This window comes from Amaranthus tricolor, chromosome 8 (genome assembly GCF_026212465.1).
Source record: "Amaranthus tricolor cultivar Red isolate AtriRed21 chromosome 8, ASM2621246v1, whole genome shotgun sequence".
NCBI lineage: Eukaryota > Viridiplantae > Streptophyta > Magnoliopsida > Caryophyllales > Amaranthaceae > Amaranthus > Amaranthus tricolor.
Genome location: NC_080054.1, coordinates 9,532,910 through 9,556,228, shown reverse-complemented (window position 1 = coordinate 9,556,228; position 23,319 = coordinate 9,532,910).

Sequence of the window (23,319 nt, the reverse complement as noted above, 5' to 3'; positions counted from 1 at the left end):
TTCCTAATAACATTTCCGATCTGGGCTGCCCTCTTATATAACTGGTCTGAAGTATCGTAGCTATCGATCTCAATGTGTTTTTGAATCTCGTATGATAAACCCAATTCGAAGCGTTGCATTTTCTTTGTTTCAGTCGGGACGTCCTCAGGGCAAAACTTCAGAAATTCCGTAAATTTCTGATAATACGCATGCACTGTTAAATTCCCCATTTCAAACCTAGCAAACTCGTTTGACTAATCTGTCCTCACGTTGGGGGGGGGTAGAATTGATCCCTTAACGCTCCCTTAAAACGTTCCCAGCTTAATTCACCATCATTCTCCTCTATCAGCCTCGCCTTACTATGTGTCCACCAGTAGTCATCATCTTCGACCAGATAAAATGCAGCCTGGTCGACCATAAATTCCGCGGGACATCGAACTACACTAAAGAGTTTGTCAAACTCTCGAAGCCAGTTTTCCAGCGCAGAAGGTTGTCCTTTCCCATCATAAGTAAAGGGCTTACTCTGGGCTATTCTCTTACTAATCGATGAAGCCCTCTCTTCCAAGGATTTCTGTCTGGGGTTTCTTGTACCAACTAGGGCTTTCACTAGGTTCCGAAGTACACGGTCAAAATCACTTCTATTTCCGTTCTTTCTCAAGAATGGAGGCATGATGGAAGGTATACTACATTTTAATAAACAAGGTATATATAAATATTCTATTTCCATCATCGAGGTTAAACAAAACTTAGGCTAATATAACTTCTTAGAGATAAGGAAGTCTATCCTAATAGTTGGTAGAATTAAAAAGTTCGGCCTGTTAATCAGCTCCTAAGCATCCACCAAATAAAAACAATTATTTTAATTAATTATACTAATGCTCAATATTCAAAACATTTCAAAATTCATGATATATCAAACTTCACAAATTCAGCTAATGAGAAAAGGTTATAAATAATTAAACAGAAAATCAAGATGATATTATAATTCAACCCGCATACTCTGCCATAACATATTATTAAATTCCAAAATACTTGGGTACAAAATCCCAAATAATCACCGTTCTTCGTAACCATATTGTCAAAACAAACAGAAGAAACTTCTCGACAGAATATCCATACATCACTATTAGCGTGAAAATAGTCATATAAAATCATAAGCATAAATACTACAATCAAAAGCAAGATCATATAGTAAAAGGCGATGCATCCATACGGTCCCGATCTTCCTCATATAAGTCAGGGTCAAAATCAACATCCCCGGAGTCGTCACTGGATGTGCTATCAGAATCAGTGGGTGTCTCTATGGGTAGGGAGTCACTCATATCTAGTTGTTCCTCAGAATCTGAAAGCTCAACAATTTCTGGTTCGGGTAATATTTCTTCCCACATTGTAATATCACTATCACTCTCGCTCATAATATCTTCCCTATCAGCTGCTTCTACCTCCATATCAGCATTATATCCCCCTTCCGCACTATCCTCATAAAACTCTTCAGCCTCCTCCTCGGAATTTCCCCAAGTATTTTCCTCCAGACCTTCTTTGGGGACTTCTTCGGGATCTTCTCCTAGATCCTCCTCAGGATCCTCCTTATCAAAATCTATCTGCAGAACTGAGTTAGGGTCGACCACTGAAACATCATCCTCAACAATCTCAGCCCTTGCCCCACTAGCCTCAGCATTCTTACATCTCTCATTGTCTACATCATCCATTCTTCTATCCCATCTATCAAACTCTCGCTCCAATTGAGCAATTCTCTCATTCAACTCAGCAATTTCCTCAGCTATTATTCCCTCGTAAACTTGTTGAGACTTTTTATAGATCATCTCCATCCTGCGCTTATAATCTAGCTCACTCTCTCCTTCTTTCTTGTCCCAAATTTTTAATGTTTCTATCTCTGCCCAAACTGGTACATTTACTAAGGCTCTCCATGGTTCTTCTAGGGTACTACTTTCCCCTTCAGCAAGTCTTTTTCCTTTATCCATGACAGATAAAAAAAAATGTTCATAATCCATGACTCACGAATGAAAGAAAGAGCAAAGGAACAATCAATTTCCAAGCTCAAATAATATTATAATTCATCAACAAAATATCTAACAAGCACACAACAAAATTATCCTTAACATCATGCTTAAAGACACCAAGCAAAACACATCATATCCCCTTAATGTCTACCCCTTTACTCTCGTCATCATTTTTTTTTTGCGTTAGTCTATCAATTTAGATAAATAACACTAAATAAAACTCCCGCTCTGATACCAATTGTAACATCTCGGAATAACTCGAATCGTTTGAAAAGACAAGACGACCTTTTTAAAGAAAGGTAAATATAGTCCGAGTCAAACCAGGATGTTAGAAGGCAGTTATAAAACGGAATTGAAATCAAGGAAAGCTTGCGGATCGAGTTCTATTAGTGTTATTATAAACTACTAGATATAAGAAATTCTTAGCAGCGGACAACAACGAAAAAAATTAAATCTACTTATTACAACTTGAGAACGAAATCGCCTCATCTTATCAAGACTTCTGTATCCTTAACGATTTATTTCTCCAAGGGACAATCCTCACTCCCCAGACCTGCAACTTAACTTACTGCTAGTCATTGCCCAGAAAGGAAACAACATCATCGCAGGGTCGTAAAGACCAAAAGTACACGTCAGCAAACGTCGCATACCAATTGATTAAATACAACAAGAGAAAGATTTAATAGCTGTCGATTTCAGAAAATACGCTTCGATCACGCTAACTAGGAATAATCAATTTCATGTAAAGGTTAGTCAGCCATACTGCTGTACTATCCAGCCATACTGCCGGTACAACTCCAATCTCCATAAGTGAGACATTACATTAGGGGGAGCTAACCCCTAAGCAAGTCTCTACCATAGACACTCGCCTTACTTCGGTGCCTATGGTTAAGTATACATACCCCCGCGGTGGCTCATAATGCCCCCATATACCGCGAGTATTTCATTTCCACCAATTGACGTCATACTACGTCCACTTTTAAGGTTAGTGAGGTCATACTACCTCTGCTTATCAAACAATGTATCAAAAATTATTTATTCGGAAAGATAACATTATTCATACTATATATATCCATGCTTTACTTTTGTATACCATTATTATATGATACATCGGACTAAATTCGAACTTCGCTGCGTGTACATACCTTAAGCAAGATAACCAACTCTCAAGCGTCCTATTCAATTCCTGGTCACGAATCGACTTCCTAAAAGGTTCAATCATATTCGGCAAATAAGCACACATACACACTTTCCTCAAATCAACCATAACACACACATACAATTACAACCACACCTAGAATACCACACACATCATGAACATCCATCACATACTATAACATGGTAAACGCACAAAACAGGACAGCATAGATAATCTGTCCAGAAATGCAATTTAAAACTGTCAAACTGCAAATCCGACTTCACCGTTGCGTCCGGAAGGCGTCAAAACCCCCGGGTACCAATTTTCATAATTCATAATGTATTCTAAGTATTTTTAACATATTTTCAAGCCAAAAATTGTCCCAAAAACAGATTTTTTTTACATTTTTATAACCCTACGGGATTCACCAAAATTTCATCAACAAATGAATTCCAAATGGTACATTGCCTGTTAAATATCAATGACCAAATTTATATAATTCTTATGAACCATCTTTGAGATTAAATTCATTGTTCAACAATAATTTCTTTAACCACACACATTTTTTTTATATGAACATTCATTTTTATATATAAATTTCAAAATTACCCATCACACAAACCAATCCTATTCTTCACATATATGCATATCTAAAAACTCTAAAAAGAAACATTCTTCATCAATTTAGATAGAAAAATACATCCCATAATCATACATGAAATTTTAAATTCTTAAATTAAACATGAATTATAAGATAAAACATATAATAATCATAGAATTTTAAATTAAAACTTAAGAATCAACATAGATTAAGAATTATATTTACAATTGTAAAGGAAAACACCTATGATCAAGTGTAATAGAGTTAGGAATGTGGATTAGGAGGAATTTTGAAAGGATATGTTTTTTTTTTTGTGCTTGGAAACTTTAGAAATGAAAGGATGTCAAAATGAAAATGATTAAGGAATTAAGAAGGGTTAATTATATGGGATTAATGCCTTGATCCTTCATTACCCTAAGGGAGTTACAAGCTCCACCAAGAGTCCCTCCTATTTTCTTTTTTTTTTTTGAAAATAAAAGATGGGCTAAGGAAAAGTTTGGGCCCAAATAATTCTAATTGCCAAAAAGGATTGCAAATCTCATGACCAAGCCCAATAATAAATAAAATATATATATAGAAATAATATTACTAGTGAATTATTAAATATATCGGGAAGAAAATATCGAGAAAATATCGGGGTGTTACAGACTACCCCCCTTAAAAAGGTTTTGACCCCAAAACCACACTTATCATAACACATAACCACAAAACAAGTAAAACGAACTTAATCACTATACACACATACACAAATCAACCCAAAACATAAATCGCGCAAAAATCCTATCGCCTTCTACCCCCCTTAACGAAGTTACGTCCCCGTAACTTACTAACCCGAGAGAAAAGGTGAGGATACTACTCTCGCATGGAGTCTTCCGTCTCCCAGGTTGCCTCTTGTGAGCGGTGATTGGACAATAATACTTTAACCATGGTGATATCCCTCCGACGAGTACTACGGACCTTCTTATCCAATATCCCGACAGGCTGTTCCTCATAGGTTAGGCTCTCATCAAGTTCTAATGGCTCTGGATCTAATACATGAGAAGAGGCTGCGGCGTAACGCTTCAACTGAGAAATGTGAAAAACGTCGTGCACCTTACCCAGAGCATTAGGCAATGCTAACCGATAGGCTAACTTCCCTACTTTCTCCACAATATCATAAGGAACTATGAAACTTGGGCTTAACTTTCTACGAGCACCAAAGCGAACTACTCCTTTCATTGGAGACACACGAAGTAGAACCTTGTCACCCGCTTCAAATTCATCAGGCCGACGTCGGAGATCGGCGTACGATTTTTGTCTATCTTGGGCTGCTTTCATTTTCTCGCGAATTAACTTTACTTGTTCAGTCTTTTGAACAAGCATATCAGGTCCTAAGGTGACAGATTCAGTAAAATCATCCCAGCATACAGGACTACGGCACTTACGACCATAAAGTGCTTCAAACGTAGCCATTTGAATCGTAGCTTAGTAACTGTTATTATAAGAGAACTCTACCAGATCCAAATGTTCATCCCATGAACCTTGCCATTCTATGGCTATCGCTCTCATCATATCCTCCAGTATTTGATTGACGCGTTCCGTCTGACCATCGGTCATTGGGTGGAAGGACGTACTATGAAGAAGGGTGGTCTCCAACGCTTGTTGTAGTGATTTCCAGAAATGTGACAAATATTGAGTATCTCGATCAGAAACAATAGTAAGAGGTATTCCATGATAGCGAATCACGTACTTAATATAAGCACAAGCAAGTTGTTCCATATCCCACTTACAATTGATTGGAATAAACCTTGCCGACTTAGTAAGTCTGTCCACGATAACCCAAAGAGTATCATTAGCGGCTCTTGTTCGAGGCAAACCCAACACAAAGTCCATGGAAATGTCGTCCCACTTCCATACTGGAATTTCTAGAGGTTGTAATAATCCGGCAGGTCTCTTATGCTCACTCTTGACCTTTTGACACGTTAAGCACTTAGCAACAAATTCTGCAATATTATTTTTCATACCCGACCACCAAAGCATGCATTTTAAATCTTGATACATCTTGTCTCCACCAGGATCAACTGAGTATCTAGAATTATGAGCTTCGTTCAATAATTTTTCCTTCAAAGAGTCACACCCATTTGGTACACACCACCGTCCTTTAAAACGAAGACTACCATCCTCATGAATTGTAAAACCATCAGCTCTCCCTTCACTGATCTCCTCCCGAAGTTTAATGAACTTGGGGTCTTCCAGTTGCTTAGCCATAATCTCTTCGAAAAATGTAGGTTGAATGGACAATGCACTCAACTTGGCTTCCAACTCCCCTTCTTGGATTATCTCTAAGCTCATTCTCTCAAACTCCTTACACAATTCCTCAGAGGTTATTAATGCTGAGACTGAGTGCCTCGATTTTCTGCTCAAAGCATCAGCGACCACATTCGCACGGCCTTCATGATAAGCAATCTCCAAGTCATAATCACTGATAAGTTCTAACCAACGTCGTTGGCGCAAATTCAACTCGGATTGAGTGAACAAAAATTGCAAACTTTTATGGTCCGTGAAGATCTTGCATTTGACACTATAGAGATAATAACGCCAGATTTTTAATGCAAAAACCACAGCCGCTAATTCCAAGTCATGTGTTGGATAATTCACCTCATGAGTCTTCAGCTGATGCGAAGCATACGCCACTACTTTCCTATCTTGCATTAAAACACAACCTAATCCATGTTTGGAAACATCACTGTAGACGGAATATTCCAAAGATGGACCAGGTAAGGTCAACACTGAAGCTGTAGTTAATTTCTCCTTCAACAACTGAAATGCCTTCTCACACTCCTCGGTCCATTCGAACTTCTTCTCCTTCTTCATCAAGGATGTTAGCGGACGACCGACATGAAAAAAAAATCCTTCACAAAACGACGATAATACCCTACCAAGCCTAAGAAACTTTGAATATCCGTTACATTTCGGGGTGTAGACCAGTCCCTAACAGCTGCTACTTTTGCTGGATCAACGGAAATTCCTTTCTTAGAAACAATGTGACCTAGAAAAGCCACTTGCTCTAACCAAAATTCACACTTCGGAAACTTAGCATACAACTGATTCTCTCGCAGAATCTGCAAGACTATCCTTAAATGTTCTCGATGTTCTTCTGGGCTCTTAGAATACACCAACATATCATCAATGAACACCACCACACATTTATCGAGATACGCGTTGAAAACCCGATTCATCAATCCCATAAACGCCACCGGTGCGTTGGTCAACCCAAAAGGCATCACGGTGAATTCGAAGTGTCCATATCTGGTTCTAAAAGCTGATTTACTAATATCCTCCTCCTTAATACGTAAGTAATGATACCCTGACCGCAGATCAATCTTGGAAAAGACTCCTGCCCCTTGTAACTGATCAAAAAGATCATCAATCCGTGGTAATGGGTACTTATTCTTAACAGTGACCTTATTAAGTTCTCTGTAATCAATGCAGAGACGCATCGTTTCGTCTTTTTTTCCTTACAAAAAACACCGGGGCTCCCTAGGGCGACACACTGGGTCTTATATAACCCTTCTCCAACAACTCCTCCAATTGGACTTTCAATTCTTCCATCTCCCTTTGGGCCATTCGGTAAGGAGCTTTTGAAATTGGCCCTATCCCAGGGATTAAGTCAATCGAAAAGTCCACGTCCCTTCTTGGCGGCATACCAGGAAGTTCTTCTGGAAAAACATCCTTAAAATCACAGACCACCGGAATGTTCTCAAGTCGCACCTCCCGCTCCTTCACCTTACTTATACTACACAGAAACCTTGGTTGCCCTTGCTTGATTAACTTCCTGACCTTCAATAACGATACGATTTTGACCTTGAGTCCTTGGGAAGCTTTCTATATTTAACTTTCTCTCCTCGGGGTCCGCTTAGCGTTACAGATTGCCCCTCACAATCTATTACTACCTTATATCTACCCAACCAATTCATCCAAAGGATTACATCTAGACCTTCCATTTCCAAAGAAACAAATCACTCGAGAATTTTGTCTTTCCTATATTGACCGACACCCCACGAAAAAATATACTACAATGAAAGGTCTCTCCGGAAGGGATAGCAACTGAGAAAGATATTTTCTCGGGATTTTCCAATCCTAAGTCTTTAATTCTAGACTTAGAAATAAACGAGTACGATGCACCAGAATCAAAAAGAACATTAACAGACTTTGAATTGATGCAAAAAGTACCTGTGACCACATCGGACACTTGTGCTGCTTCCCTAGCGTTAACTGCTGATAGTCTGCCATTATTTTGAAAGAACGGGGTAGCGCCTTCTTGACTACCTCTTGTCCAGGAAAGTTCTCATTCCTAGCATTTTCTTGAGGTTGCTGAATTCCGGAATGATTTCTTTAAAACCTAAGGTTTGAGACACCCCCAGGGTTTCTACCAAAACAAACACCGTTTTGATTTCCATTTCCCGTGTCATTGCCACTCCGACCATTACCGAATCGTTGTTGTGGAAAACCTCTGTGATTCCCCCCTTGAGGTTCTTGTTGTCCCAATCGAGCATAACACTCATACATTCTATGACCCGATTTACCATAGTATGAATAGTCCACTAATGCTCCCTGACAATCTCTCCCTGGATGATTTTTCTGGCATCTCTTACAGTTATAAATTCTTTTCTTTCCATTGCGGTCATAAAGTGGTTTCTGTACCCTAGCCTCAGATATCGAACCTCTCCCACCTTTACTTGACTGTCCTGGCTAGCACACTTTTTCTTGATAACCCCATAGGTTTTGTGTTTCTTAAAGTGGTTTTGTGCATGATTACTCCTGCTCTCTGCATTATGGAACATAGGTTCCCTCCTTTTGTCCCCACTATGGGCCAACTTCTCCTGCTCCTTCCTAATAACATTTCCGATCTGGGCTGCCCTCTTATATAACTGGTCTGAAGTATCGTAGCTATCGATCTCAATGTGTTTTTGAATCTCGTATGATAAACCCAATTCGAAGCGTTGCATTTTCTTTGTTTCAGTCGGGACGTCCTCAGGGCAAAACTTCAGAAATTCCGTAAATTTCTGATAATACGCATGCACTGTTAAATTCCCCATTTCAAACCTAGCAAACTCGTTTGACTAATCTGTCCTCACGTTGGGGGGGGGGGGGGGGGGGGGGGTAGAATTGATCCCTTAACGCTCCCTTAAAACGTTCCCAGCTTAATTCACCATCATTCTCCTCTATCAGCCTCGCCTTACTATGTGTCCACCAGTAGTCATCATCTTCGACCAGATAAAATGCAGCCTGGTCGACCATAAATTCCGCGGGACATCGAACTACACTAAAGAGTTTGTCAAACTCTCGAAGCCAGTTTTCCAGCGCAGAAGGTTGTCCTTTCCCATCATAAGTAAAGGGCTTACTCTGGGCTATTCTCTTACTAATCGATGAAGCCCTCTCTTCCAAGGATTTCTGTCTGGGGTTTCTTGTACCAACTAGGGCTTTCACTAGGTTCCGAAGTACACGGTCAAAATCACTTCTATTTCCGTTCTTTCTCAAGAATGGAGGCATGATGGAAGGTATACTACATTTTAATAAACAAGGTATATATAAATATTCTATTTCCATCATCGAGGTTAAACAAAACTTAGGCTAATATAACTTCTTAGAGATAAGGAAGTCTATCCTAATAGTTGGTAGAATTAAAAAGTTCGGCCTGTTAATCAGCTCCTAAGCATCCACCAAATAAAAACAATTATTTTAATTAATTATACTAATGCTCAATATTCAAAACATTTCAAAATTCATGATATATCAAACTTCACAAATTCAGCTAATGAGAAAAGGTTATAAATAATTAAACAGAAAATCAAGATGATATTATAATTCAACCCGCATACTCTGCCATAACATATTATTAAATTCCAAAATACTTGGGTACAAAATCCCAAATAATCACCGTTCTTCGTAACCATATTGTCAAAACAAACAGAAGAAACTTCTCGACAGAATATCCATACATCACTATTAGCGTGAAAATAGTCATATAAAATCATAAGCATAAATACTACAATCAAAAGCAAGATCATATAGTAAAAGGCGATGCATCCATACGGTCCCGATCTTCCTCATATAAGTCAGGGTCAAAATCAACATCCCCGGAGTCGTCACTGGATGTGCTATCAGAATCAGTGGGTGTCTCTATGGGTAGGGAGTCACTCATATCTAGTTGTTCCTCAGAATCTGAAAGCTCAACAATTTCTGGTTCGGGTAATATTTCTTCCCACATTGTAATATCACTATCACTCTCGCTCATAATATCTTCCCTATCAGCTGCTTCTACCTCCATATCAGCATTATATCCCCCTTCCGCACTATCCTCATAAAACTCTTCAGCCTCCTCCTCGGAATTTCCCCAAGTATTTTCCTCCAGACCTTCTTTGGGGACTTCTTCGGGATCTTCTCCTAGATCCTCCTCAGGATCCTCCTTATCAAAATCTATCTGCAGAACTGAGTTAGGGTCGACCACTGAAACATCATCCTCAACAATCTCAGCCCTTGCCCCACTAGCCTCAGCATTCTTACATCTCTCATTGTCTACATCATCCATTCTTCTATCCCATCTATCAAACTCTCGCTCCAATTGAGCAATTCTCTCATTCAACTCAGCAATTTCCTCAGCTATTATTCCCTCGTAAACTTGTTGAGACTTTTTATAGATCATCTCCATCCTGCGCTTATAATCTAGCTCACTCTCTCCTTCTTTCTTGTCCCAAATTTTTAATGTTTCTATCTCTGCCCAAACTGGTACATTTACTAAGGCTCTCCATGGTTCTTCTAGGGTACTACTTTCCCCTTCAGCAAGTCTTTTTCCTTTATCCATGACAGATAAAAAAAAATGTTCATAATCCATGACTCACGAATGAAAGAAAGAGCAAAGGAACAATCAATTTCCAAGCTCAAATAATATTATAATTCATCAACAAAATATCTAACAAGCACACAACAAAATTATCCTTAACATCATGCTTAAAGACACCAAGCAAAACACATCATATCCCCTTAATGTCTACCCCTTTACTCTCGTCATCATTTTTTTTTTGCGTTAGTCTATCAATTTAGATAAATAACACTAAATAAAACTCCCGCTCTGATACCAATTGTAACATCTCGGAATAACTCGAATCGTTTGAAAAGAGAAGACGACCTTTTTAAAGAAAGGTAAATATAGTCCGAGTCAAACCAGGATGTTAGAAGGCAGTTATAAAACGGAATTGAAATCAAGGAAAGCTTGCGGATCGAGTTCTATTAGTGTTATTATAAACTACTAGATATAAGAAATTCTTAGCAGCGGACAACAACGAAAAAAATTAAATCTACTTATTACAACTTGAGAACGAAATCGCCTCATCTTATCAAGACTTCTGTATCCTTAACGATTTATTTCTCCAAGGGACAATCCTCACTCCCCAGACCTGCAACTTAACTTACTGCTAGTCATTGCCCAGAAAGGAAACAACATCATCGCAGGGTCGTAAAGACCAAAAGTACACGTCAGCAAACGTCGCATACCAATTGATTAAATACAACAAGAGAAAGATTTAATAGCTGTCGATTTCAGAAAATACGCTTCGATCACGCTAACTAAGAATAATCAATTTCATGTAAAGGTTAGTCAGCCATACTGCTGTACTATCCAGCCATACTGCCGGTACAACTCCAATCTCCATAAGTGAGACATTACATTAGGGGGAGCTAACCCCTAAGCAAGTCTCTACCATAGACACTCGCCTTACTTCGGTGCCTATGGTTAAGTATACATACCCCCGCGGTGGCTCATAATGCCCCCATATACCGCGAGTATTTCATTTCCACCAATTGACGTCATACTACGTCCACTTTTAAGGTTAGTGAGGTCATACTACCTCTGCTTATCAAACAATGTATCAAAAATTATTTATTCGGAAAGATAACATTATTCATACTATATATATCCATGCTTTACTTTTGTATACCATTATTATATGATACATCGGACTAAATTCGAACTTCGCTGCGTGTACATACCTTAAGCAAGATAACCAACTCTCAAGCGTCCTATTCAATTCCCGGTCACGAATCGACTTCCTAAAAGGTTCAATCATATTCGGCAAATAAGCACACATACACACTTTCCTCAAATCAACCATAACACACACATACAATTACAACCACACCTAGAATACCACACACATCATGAACATCCATCACATACTATAACATGGTAAACGCACAAAACAGGACAGCATAGATAATCTGTCCAGAAATGCAATTTAAAACTGTCAAACTGCAAATCCGACTTCACCGTTGCGTCCGGAAGGCGTCAAAACCCCCGGGTACCAATTTTCATAATTCATAATGTATTCTAAGTATTTTTAACCTATTTTCAAGCCAAAAATTGTCCCAAAAACAGATTTTTTTTACATTTTTATAACCCTACGGGATTCACCAAAATTTCATCAACAAATGAATTCCAAATGGTACATTGCCTGTTAAATATCAATGACCAAATTTATATAATTCTTATGAACCATCTTTGAGATTAAATTCATTGTTCAACAATAATTTCTTTAACCACACACATTTTTTTTATATGAACATTCATTTTTATATATAAATTTCAAAATTACCCATCACACAAACCAATCCTATTCTTCACATATATGCATATCTAAAAACTCTAAAAAGAAACATTCTTCATCAATTTAGATAGAAAAATACATCCCATAATCATACATGAAATTTTAAATTCTTAAATTAAACATGAATTATAAGATAAAACATATAATAATCATAGAATTTTAAATTAAAACTTAAGAATCAACATAGATTAAGAATTATATTTACAATTGTAAAGGAAAACACCTAATGATCAAGTGTAATAGAGTTAGGAATGTGGATTAGGAGGTATTTTGAAATGATATGTTTTTTTTTTGTGCTTGGAAACTTTAGAAATGAAAGGATGTCAAAATGAAAATGATTAAGGAGGGTTAATTATATGGGATTAATGCCTTGATCCTTCATTACCCTAAGGGAGTTACAAGCTCCACCAAGAGTCCCTCCTATTTTCTTTTTTTTTTTTTGAAAATAAAAGATGGGCTAAGGAAAAGTTTGGGCCCAAATAATTCTAATTGCCAAAAAGGATTGCAAATCTCATGACCAAGCCCAATAATAAATAAAATATATATATAGAAATAATATTACTAGTGAATTATTAAATATATCGGAAAGAAAATATCGGGAAAATATCGAGGTGTTACATAACTCCTTAAAACCATAAAGAGTTATAGACTACGCAACGGAAATACAAATACACGTGAGAGGACAGAAGGCCTCATAACAAAACATATACAACCAAAATTTAAAAAAGATAACAAGAGCTACAAAATCGAAAGATAGTGGTATGACACACGTTATGCTTCGCCCTCATCACTCTCCCCAAATGCAATGCAATGCAAAAGAAGCTCCAGTACCTGCTACGCTTGTCTATGATCCTCCTGCTGCTCAACATTAGACCAAAGGCCAATGTGTCATAGCAGGACAATCAAAGAAAGTCATCAACAATCAAACATAAACACAAACACGTAGACGTCAGTAACTAGCATCAAATATAATAAGGCCAACTACTAGATAGCATTATATCATAAAAAAAAAAGATGATTTCATAAAACGCAAGCACAGAATACCTAACACATTACCTTATAGAGCTTGTTTATCTTAAGGTAAGTGTGATCATAGTCTGCAATACCCTTGAGGTAATTGAACTTTGGCACGCTTCTCACTAGCATAAACTATTCTATCAATAAGTAGATGTTCTATCAATGAGTAAATATTCTATCAAAGAGTAAACGTTCTATCAATGTGTAAGCTTTCTATCACACAATGAACCTTCTATAATTAAATAACTTTCGATCAATGAATAAATTTTCTATCACTGAATAACTTTCTATCAGAGAATCTTTCTCTGCTTCCTAGCACAGTGACACAACCAAGGGTGTTATCGGCCATCCGGCGCCCATGGCAAAGTACGAGCTCATGCCCCCTCCAGCTGACCCTCTCGGGTCCTTCCTTCGGGAAAAACTAACACACTGGCGTTCTAAACCAGTGAAGAGGCCACCATATTGGGGTTTGCAAGGCCCGCATGGTAACACCTGGGTCAAGGGGCGGTATCGGCCATCCGGCGCCCAGTGACCCAAGCATGCTCATACCCCCCTTACGGTGGTCCCGTCGAACCTCGCCTAGGGGACTAATAAATAAAATCGGACATAATCCTGTTGAGTCACGCCAGCTAATCATAATCTATTACTTTATCAGATGGGAATAACTTCCAGTTTCGACTAATAATGATCACCCTGGGATAGCAGCACGCCAAAACCCACTGAGCCACTCATCAAAATATGAAATTCACCTCTAAAGGAGTCATTCTAACTCCAAGTAAGGCATAATCCAATTCTTAAATAGATAAGGGGTAGTTCTCGCCCTCTATTAACTCTCATTCTCTAAACTATTCTAAGCGCAAGGATTTCATAGTCGATAGCTCTTCATGTAAAGTGTACTCAATAGTATCTCATAGTTTCAATGCAATGTATATTATAACAAGAAACAATAATGTCTTAAAGCAAATTGCATATAAGGGTTAGTTACTGCGTGTACGTACCTGTAAGCGTCACCACACGATCAAGAGACACAAAATCACCCAAGTAAGGCTCTACTTCCTCTTTTGAAATGGGCACCTATATAAGTTATGGGTAGAACTAATAAGTTCCCTTAACTACTTTGCCATACAAAACTAAATGCCCAAGTAACCACTATCACCCATTCAACATAAGTTTTCGATTACTCTAACACACACACACAAATCATTCAATACAAGTCAAAAATCATTAACTCAACACAACATAAGTCTTCCCATCAATTTAAGAGATAAAGGGATCGTGTGAATCATTCCTTTACATTAACCAACTTGAGTTATATCGATCCACATTACTTTAGGATAACATATCAATTCACACTTAAATCTTGCGATGTTAATGTAGTGCTAATATGACAACAATGACGAATCTTAAGTTTATCACATCGCAATATCATCCATTATATTCTTCAAGGTTAGGAAGAACTATAATCAAGACATCATAACAAGTAACTTTAATAAATCTAAACAAGTTTACACTATGTTCATAGCCTTACTATCATTATGCATTATGACTTCAATAACAACTTAATAAGGGTACTTGTAATTCGCAACAATCAAATCACAACAATTAGCAACTATTATTTCCAATTTAACAACCAAATTCACTTCTATAATCAGCTACAATCATCACCATTACTAATTATCACAACAATAACCAATCGACTAAGTCTAAAAACAACTTTTAAGGTTATTAAATCAATCATTACACCACCAAAATATTGCATAAACCCACATTATTAGTAATTTCATCTCTAAATCCAAATCCTAGTCATTTAATGTTCAAAAATAACACTTTTAACCATCATTCATAGCAAGAATCACTAAAACTAATACACCACCAAAATGCAACATAAAAGCCTACACCATTTCTAATTTCAAAGATAACACCTTTAATTGTTACTCATAGTAAGATTCAAAGGAACTAACACACAACCAATACAACTCGTAATTTCTAATCATACTTCAAACCCTAAATCATAAATATGTTCCATTCATCAATCACATTCTTACCCACAAAAAGGTTTAATGAAAATAACACAAAAATCAACACCCCACTCATAAACTTCATAAAACTTCAAATAAAACTAGAAAATAATTAGAGAAACGAGAAGAGATGGCTCACAATGGAGAAGCTAGAAAAGTGTGAGGGTATAGGTGGTGTTGTGGAACACGAAAATGGCGGAGGAAAGGCCGTGTGGTGCTGCTGCCTTAGCGTCACAGCAGCTTGTTGCTGTTGGGGAAGGGAAAACGCAGCCGGTTGCTATGGTGTCGTGAGTCTTCACAGGGAGAAGAAGAAGAAAGAGAAGAGAGGGAAGAAGGTGGGAGTAACGGCTTGTTTTTGGAGCATCAAGGGTTTCATGCCCTTTTATCATGGTTATTATTATTATTATTATTATTATTATTATTATTATTATTATTATTATTATTATTATTATTATTATTATTATTATGTTTTATTCATTTATTTATTTAATCTAGATTCATTTTCTTGAGAGGCTCAACTAAGAGACTCAACTTTTTGTACTCACACATATTAATAAAATAATAATTTTGATTCGAACCTCTTTATTTAGAAATTGTAATTGTATTTTTAATATAAATATATGTTAATATTTAAATTCGTATATGAAAGTAGTTTATTAAAACTACTTCTAAATTAATTTAACATAATTATAAAATCCCCAAAAATAATTAAAATATTAATTAATGACGTCAGAATTGTCAACTGCTTCTCTCCAACGTTGATGGATGGACGGGAGTGGGGTTGAATCGTCGTTCATTAAAAGTTGAACAAAATGATTTTCATTCACCCAACATATATGTATAACTTTATTTACACTATGCACGCCCGTTGCTTTCCTTAACGGAAGAACCAAACAGTTGTACATCAGGTTACCGTCAGCAGAACCATAACATGCAATGCCAATGTTAAGAAACGTTGCTGCAGAGTACAATGTCATCGGTGCATCCATCTAGTTAATATAAGGAACAGGTCCGTTGCCGTGTGAACATATTCTGAATATGGCATCGTCTAATGACTCTTGGGATAGATACAAATGTAGGTATTGATCTCTGTTCATTTGCATTTCCATACACATAGCACGTCTTAAAAGAGGCCATGCCTCCTCGCCTCCCAGCTCTGTTGTGGCAATAGCTCTAAATCCACAATTAGCATCACCTAACACATCAATCCAGTCGAACACGTAAGGAGGAAGAATGAACGGGATGTTGTTAGGCCATGGAAACTGTGAAAAATCACGACCTCCTGGATCATCAGCAATAATTGAAATAAGGATAATAAGATTAAGTTGTAACAAAGTAATGTACATAACGGAAAGGAAAGTCTTGTACCGGATAACTTGAAACTAAAATTAATTCCAACTGAAGATTGCGTTTCTCGACCACTGGATCTGCCGCGGGATGAAGATCTAGACCCTCGACCCCGAGAAGATGATCTGTTGTATTCAAATGCACTTTTATTTCTTCTCATGGTTTTGCTTGTGCTTGGTCTTCCCTTTCTAGGTGGACTTGCGTAAGGCTGTATTTCGACTCCATCAGGGTCTAGTTCATACTCAAGTACCTGAGACATTCGGCGTACAACTGCGGGATCAGATTTTAGAATTTCATCGACAAGAGATTGAAAGTAATCATAGTCATCGGCATTTGCGTATCGTACTCCTTCGCTGGTTTGATCTCCTACCTCTGTGTACCTCAAAGTACTCCAGAATTGATGAATGTCATCCACATACAAAGCACCGTGTGAACCGATAGACATATATAAATAACAAGCACACGGCAATCCATTGGTGTTATGAAGTACACAACTGCATTTGTTTAATACAAAATCACTCAATTCTAACATATGGTTATATTCAAGCCGCAGCTGCTCCAAGGCATATATAGATACGTGGCGATATAAAGGTCAAAAGAACTGTTGTCGCAGCGACCTTGCTACAGAATTCATGGATTCCTGTAGCGCTTGTTGGATCCTGGCTTGCTGATTTGTAATCTGTGCGTGTGCCCTTTTAAACAGGGTATCGAATGAGCTATTACCGCTACCAAGGTAATACTTGAAAGACGAGTGCTGGCTTTCAACTCTGCTGGTAGTCTGGTTACCCATGTGCAAACAATCATTCGTCCACGCACACACAAATTTCTTTTTAAGTGGAATCCATGTTCCAGCCAAATACCGAACGACCTTTTTGTTCCTAACCGACCACGTATTCTCGATCGCTTGCCACCTCTCTTCAAATTCGCCGATTGTAGAACTTTCAACCAAGGGGTTCCATCTACTTTTCTTGAATATTTGCCCTTGTTGATTTTTTTTTCCGCCACACAACTTGTCCACCATGTTCTCCACGTCGTTTGCAATATGCCAAATGCATAACAAATGTCGCACATCTACATTAAACACAACATTGAACATAATTAAGACATATTCAATAGATAGAATGACAATAATTAATCAACAAAACCTTTTTACCTAGGAAAACGTCACGAATAGCTGCAGATAAACCTTTGTCTCGATCTGTTATAATGACGCTAGGAGCCTGAGCTGTGCCGAAAATATCTCTCAGTCCCTGCAACACCCAAGAATACGACACAACTGCCTCATCTCGCATCAAACAGAACGCAACCAAGAAGAACGTCCTTCTTTTTTTTTATAAGAAGCACGTGTAAATTGAAAACCAATTGTTATTACTATCGCATCGGCCCAACTATGTAACTCATTTAAGGAAGCAAATTCCCTATCCGTAACAAAGTTACCAGAGTAATCTACATTGTCTTCGAAGTTTACAAATTCCTACAAATTTGAAATAAAAATACTATAAATTAATTACATTAATAATGAAAATATAAATAATAATAATAATAATAATAATAATAATAATAATAATAATAATAATAATAATAATAATAATAATAATAATAATACTAATAATAATAACAAAAATTTAGTAAAAATACTAATACTAAAAAAATTAATAATAATAATAATAATAATAATAATAATAATAATAATAATAATAATAATAATAATAAATTACAAAAAATAAAATTAATAATAATAATAATAATAACAAATAAAAAAATATTAATGTAAATAAAAAATAATAATAATTAAATAAAAAATAATTAAATCGCCCAATTTTGTGCGATTGAACCATGGTTCAGTCCATCAATTTTGTGCGACTTTTTTTAAAAAAAAAATACAACGATTTAAATCGAAAAATTTACATACCGGATCCAATTCATAATCGCTTTCGTTAGCCATAGTTAATCAATTACAAGTAACAGCTTGTTTAAAACCGAACAACGTTTTTAGAGAGTTTTTAGAGAAATAGTACCGTGTATGAATTCGTACTTCATACAAGAACGCGTCTGAGAATTCAATATATATAGACAAATCTTAGGGATTAAAGTGTTAATAGTGTTATTAAGTGTAATTTACATTTGTTAATTAAGTTTTAAGTCCAGTGGCAATTTGGTAATTTTTTAAACTTCAGGGGGAGATTCGTAATTTCGAGGGGGGTGGCGATAAAATGAAAAGGGGTGGCGAAATTTAATAACACCCAATATATTTCCCTGTGTATAGTCCATGTATGACAGGTGGGAGAATATTTTTTTTTTCTAAAACCGCTACCTCACATAGTGGTTTGCTTAGAAATTTTAAGAAAGTCGTTAGATGAAATAGTAATTTGCATTACATAGATTTTAAAAAAAAAAAAAGAAATTTAGATTAAACCGCCACTTGAGATGGCGGTTTTGTTGTTGTATAAAACGAAACCTGCAGCCTCATTTTTCACTTCATCCCATTCGTTTCTCATTGCTGCCAGTTTTCTTAAAAAAAATTTTACATTCGTCATTTACTTCATAGTCACAATTCCTCTCATTAAAAAAGCTCGCTTTCATGATGTTAGGATATATGACACAGAACGTGAGATATTTGAGGTCACCACTGGTCATGGCAACAGGATAGCAGGAAAAGGTTAAAAATATTTCATGGTTGACCTCACAGCAACATCATGCTCTTGTCAAAAACCAACAATGTTCAAGTTACCATGCTCACATGTTCTTGCAGTATGTTGAGCACGTAACATTTCATATGATACTTTTGTGGACCCTTTGTTTCGCACTATAGAATACGTATCCACATATAAGAAGTCCGTTATGCCTGTTCCAGACATGTTCACCTGTGATCCTTGGAATGGTCTTACAGTTGTTCCAGATCCCTCAACTAAACGTGGAAAGGGTCGTCTGCGATCAACTTGCATAAGGAACGAAATGGATGCACCGGTGACGCGCCCTCGTAACACATGTGGCATTTGTGGATTTAGTGGTCATAATAAGAAAACATGTCCTCGTAGGGATAGTCAAAGCTCAACTAGGTATCTTTTTTCACTTGTATGCTAGTTTGCCATTATGTTGAGTCTGATAAAAACGTATATATGTAACAGGAATAATGACGAATGTCGGGCCCAGTTGATCCATCAATACTTACACTTCAGGTGACCCATAGAAGCTTAGCTGCGTAGGAGGGCTCCACTACCCAGTTGGTTACTCGTCAGCACTACCAGGTGAGTACGTTACATTGGCAGGTGGATGACAGAGTTTTAAAGGTCGTGGAATTAGCTGGTTTTAGTTACATTCACAGATTGTTGGGCGGGGCTTTGGAGCTCGATCGAGCTCTTATCACTACATTAGTAGAGAGGTGGAGGCCGGAGACTCATACATTGCACCTTACGGTTGGCGAGGTAATAATTACGTTGTAAGATGTTGCAGTTATACTAGGACTGCCAATTGAAGGACAAGCAGTGATTGGTCATGGAGAGGGACATAAGCCAGCCTTAGTTCTTGAGCTGCTAGGGGTTCGGCCAGAAAACCCTCAAGACTCCACGGAGATGAAGATCATCACTGGAACCTCGTTGAAGTTGACTTGGCTCAGAGAGCATTTCAGCGTGCCAGAGGACGATGTGGATGATATTACAGTTGAGAGGCATGCGCGCGCATACATTTTGTACCTGTTTGGATGCATTTCGTTTCCAGAAAAGAGCGGTGACTCGGTGCAGTTGATTTATCTCCCTCTGCGAGGAGACTTAGAGCGGGTAGATGAGTATAGTTGGGAAGTGCTACCCTTGCGTATCTGTATTGTAATTTATGTCGAGCATCTCATAAGGGTGCCAAGGACGTTGGAGGCTGCTTCTTGTTGTTACAGATATGGTCGTGGGAGCATATTCATATAGGAAGGCCTTTGATTCGGACGATTCGACCCGCTGGGCAACATGATCAAGACGATGACGCAGAGGATTATGAACCTATCTTATTAGGTTCACAACATTGTCGTGGGAGGGATCCTTTAGCAGTGAGGTAGCAACAATCAATTCCCTATTCAAATTGTATATATTACTGAGTATATTGATTTCTATTACACAATGTTCATTTGTTCGCAGCTGGCTTCGCGTATATCTTTCGAGGTTCCACTCCCCACATACTCTAGTCTACTACCGAGACGTACTTGATCGACAACAGGACGACCAGGTTATTAAGATTTATTATTTGTATTAGTTGTCAATAAATTGTACATATTACTGAGTATATTGATTTCTATTACAGATGACACGACAGCCTTACACAATGGCTAAGATGGACGTTTTGCCACACATATGTAGATCGCGTCAATTCAGTTTGGAGCAGTTATTCCGCATGCCTGTGACACCCAACCTTAACTACATACGATTGATAGGAGGACTGGGGACAAGAACTACGTCATACGACATAGATCGCAAGTAGATGCATGGAATGACCGAGCATCTCGATTGGTGCAGGGCGAAACTACACCGGTCAAAGCTCTGGTGCGTACATGAATTGGTACAGGGGTATCTCCATACTACGCCTCACAAACACCACATTTGCACAGCCATGATCACATTACCATCCGACATCTACCTTACAGGTACGTCTTCTTTCAACAATAAGTAACATATAGTAATACTTTTACGTTACTGGGCCACTACATTGCTAGTTGATGTGGGGTATCGGCTATGTTCTCAACCCTTAGCTCCATTAACACGTCATTAACCGATGCATTGAGTTAGCAGTGTATGATTACCTCATTCCGACTCCACCCATCATTGGTGAGGTTGATGATATGTTCCACACTCCTTCTCCCCAGAGTTCGGCCCACCAAGGTAGCTCTTCCGGAGGATCAAGTAGTCGGTCCACAAGAGGGCGCGAGCGTTCATCTACTCGAGGTCGGTCTTCCAGATCCCCATCGACATCCGGTGCTATGTCGCCATTCGTTCCTCCAGCTTTCATGACCACTCCTCCTATAACAGACCCTTTTTCTTAATCTTAAATATTTTGACAAAATCAATAATCGTTTCATTTTTTTATTTTCTTTTTAATGTCGTTTCGAATTTTATTCTAATCGTTCTTAAGTTCTTAATTTTCTTTTATATATAATTTATTTCTCTTAAAATAAATTACTTAATTATTAAGTCTAGCTAAATTACCTACAATAACTTAATCTTTTTATTTCCTATATTAAATTACGATTAAAAATAAAAATATATATAATTATAACAATAATAAAATTTTTAATAAAATGTAAAAACGTGAAAATGTGAAAATTTAAAAAGTTGGCGGCAAGACTAAGCTAGATGCCAAAAATTATAATTTAGCCTTATCCTAAGGATAAAAATCTTGGATTAATTATAATTACTTGCCCATGAAGAAAAAATAATAATAAAATAATAAATAAATAATGCCTATAAATAAACAAGCATACCGTGGGTTAAAATAAGGAAGAAGGAAAATCAGAAAATTAAATTCACAATTAAAAGCAAATTCCTAAAAAACTCTAAAAACCATAGAAAAATTACTAAAAATTCTAAAAAATTTTCTAAAATTAGTAATTAGTGTTAATCGTAGAAGTTCAAGGGGAGGAAACTAATTTCTTGGCTAGAAATTCTACAATAAAGTAAATTAATTAATAGTGAAATTATTAAAGGTATAAATTCTTACATATATTTATTTACATAAAATTATTCCCATAAATTTTATATGTGTTTAGTAAATATAAATTAAATTTTCTATAAACTTTGGTGAATTCATTCGTTGTAATTTAATTTATAGGGTTTATTAATTTAAATTGTCAAAAACCGCATAATCCGAAATAATTTTAATTAAAATAGTAAATATTAATATTATTAAACGAAAATTTTTCTGTACATATATATATATATATATATATATATATATATATATATATATATATATATATATATATATATATATATATATATATATATATATATATATATATATATATATATATATATATATTCTGTATGCAATCTCTTCTGTATAGAACTTGTGTTCTTCCTTTTTCCGTATTATTATAAAACTGAAATTGGACTTAATTTGCTAAAATTAGGTTAAAATTTGATTCGGATTTAAAACAGTTTGATTTACATTCGGTTCGGTTTGTATCAGTTCGGGTTAAAAACAGTTCGATCTCAATCGGTTTTAGTCAGGTTACATTCGGTTACGTGCATAATTCAGGTCGGATTTGACTCGAGTCGATCACTGTTCAATACGGGTAACATCGGTTAAGGTTTATATGTTGGTTATAAAATTCGGTTGCAGTTCGAGTTCGATTTTGCCCTTTTCGGTTATCAAACTGTTCGAGTGATGTATCGGTTCGGGTAATTGCGGTTCGGTAAACCTAAAAAACTTACATTTTTTTCGGGTCGGATAATTTTCGATTTCGGGTCGGATTTTAGGGTCGGGTCTGTTTTGAATATTTACTATTTTAATATATATATATATATATATATATATATATATATATATATATATATATATATATATATATATATATATA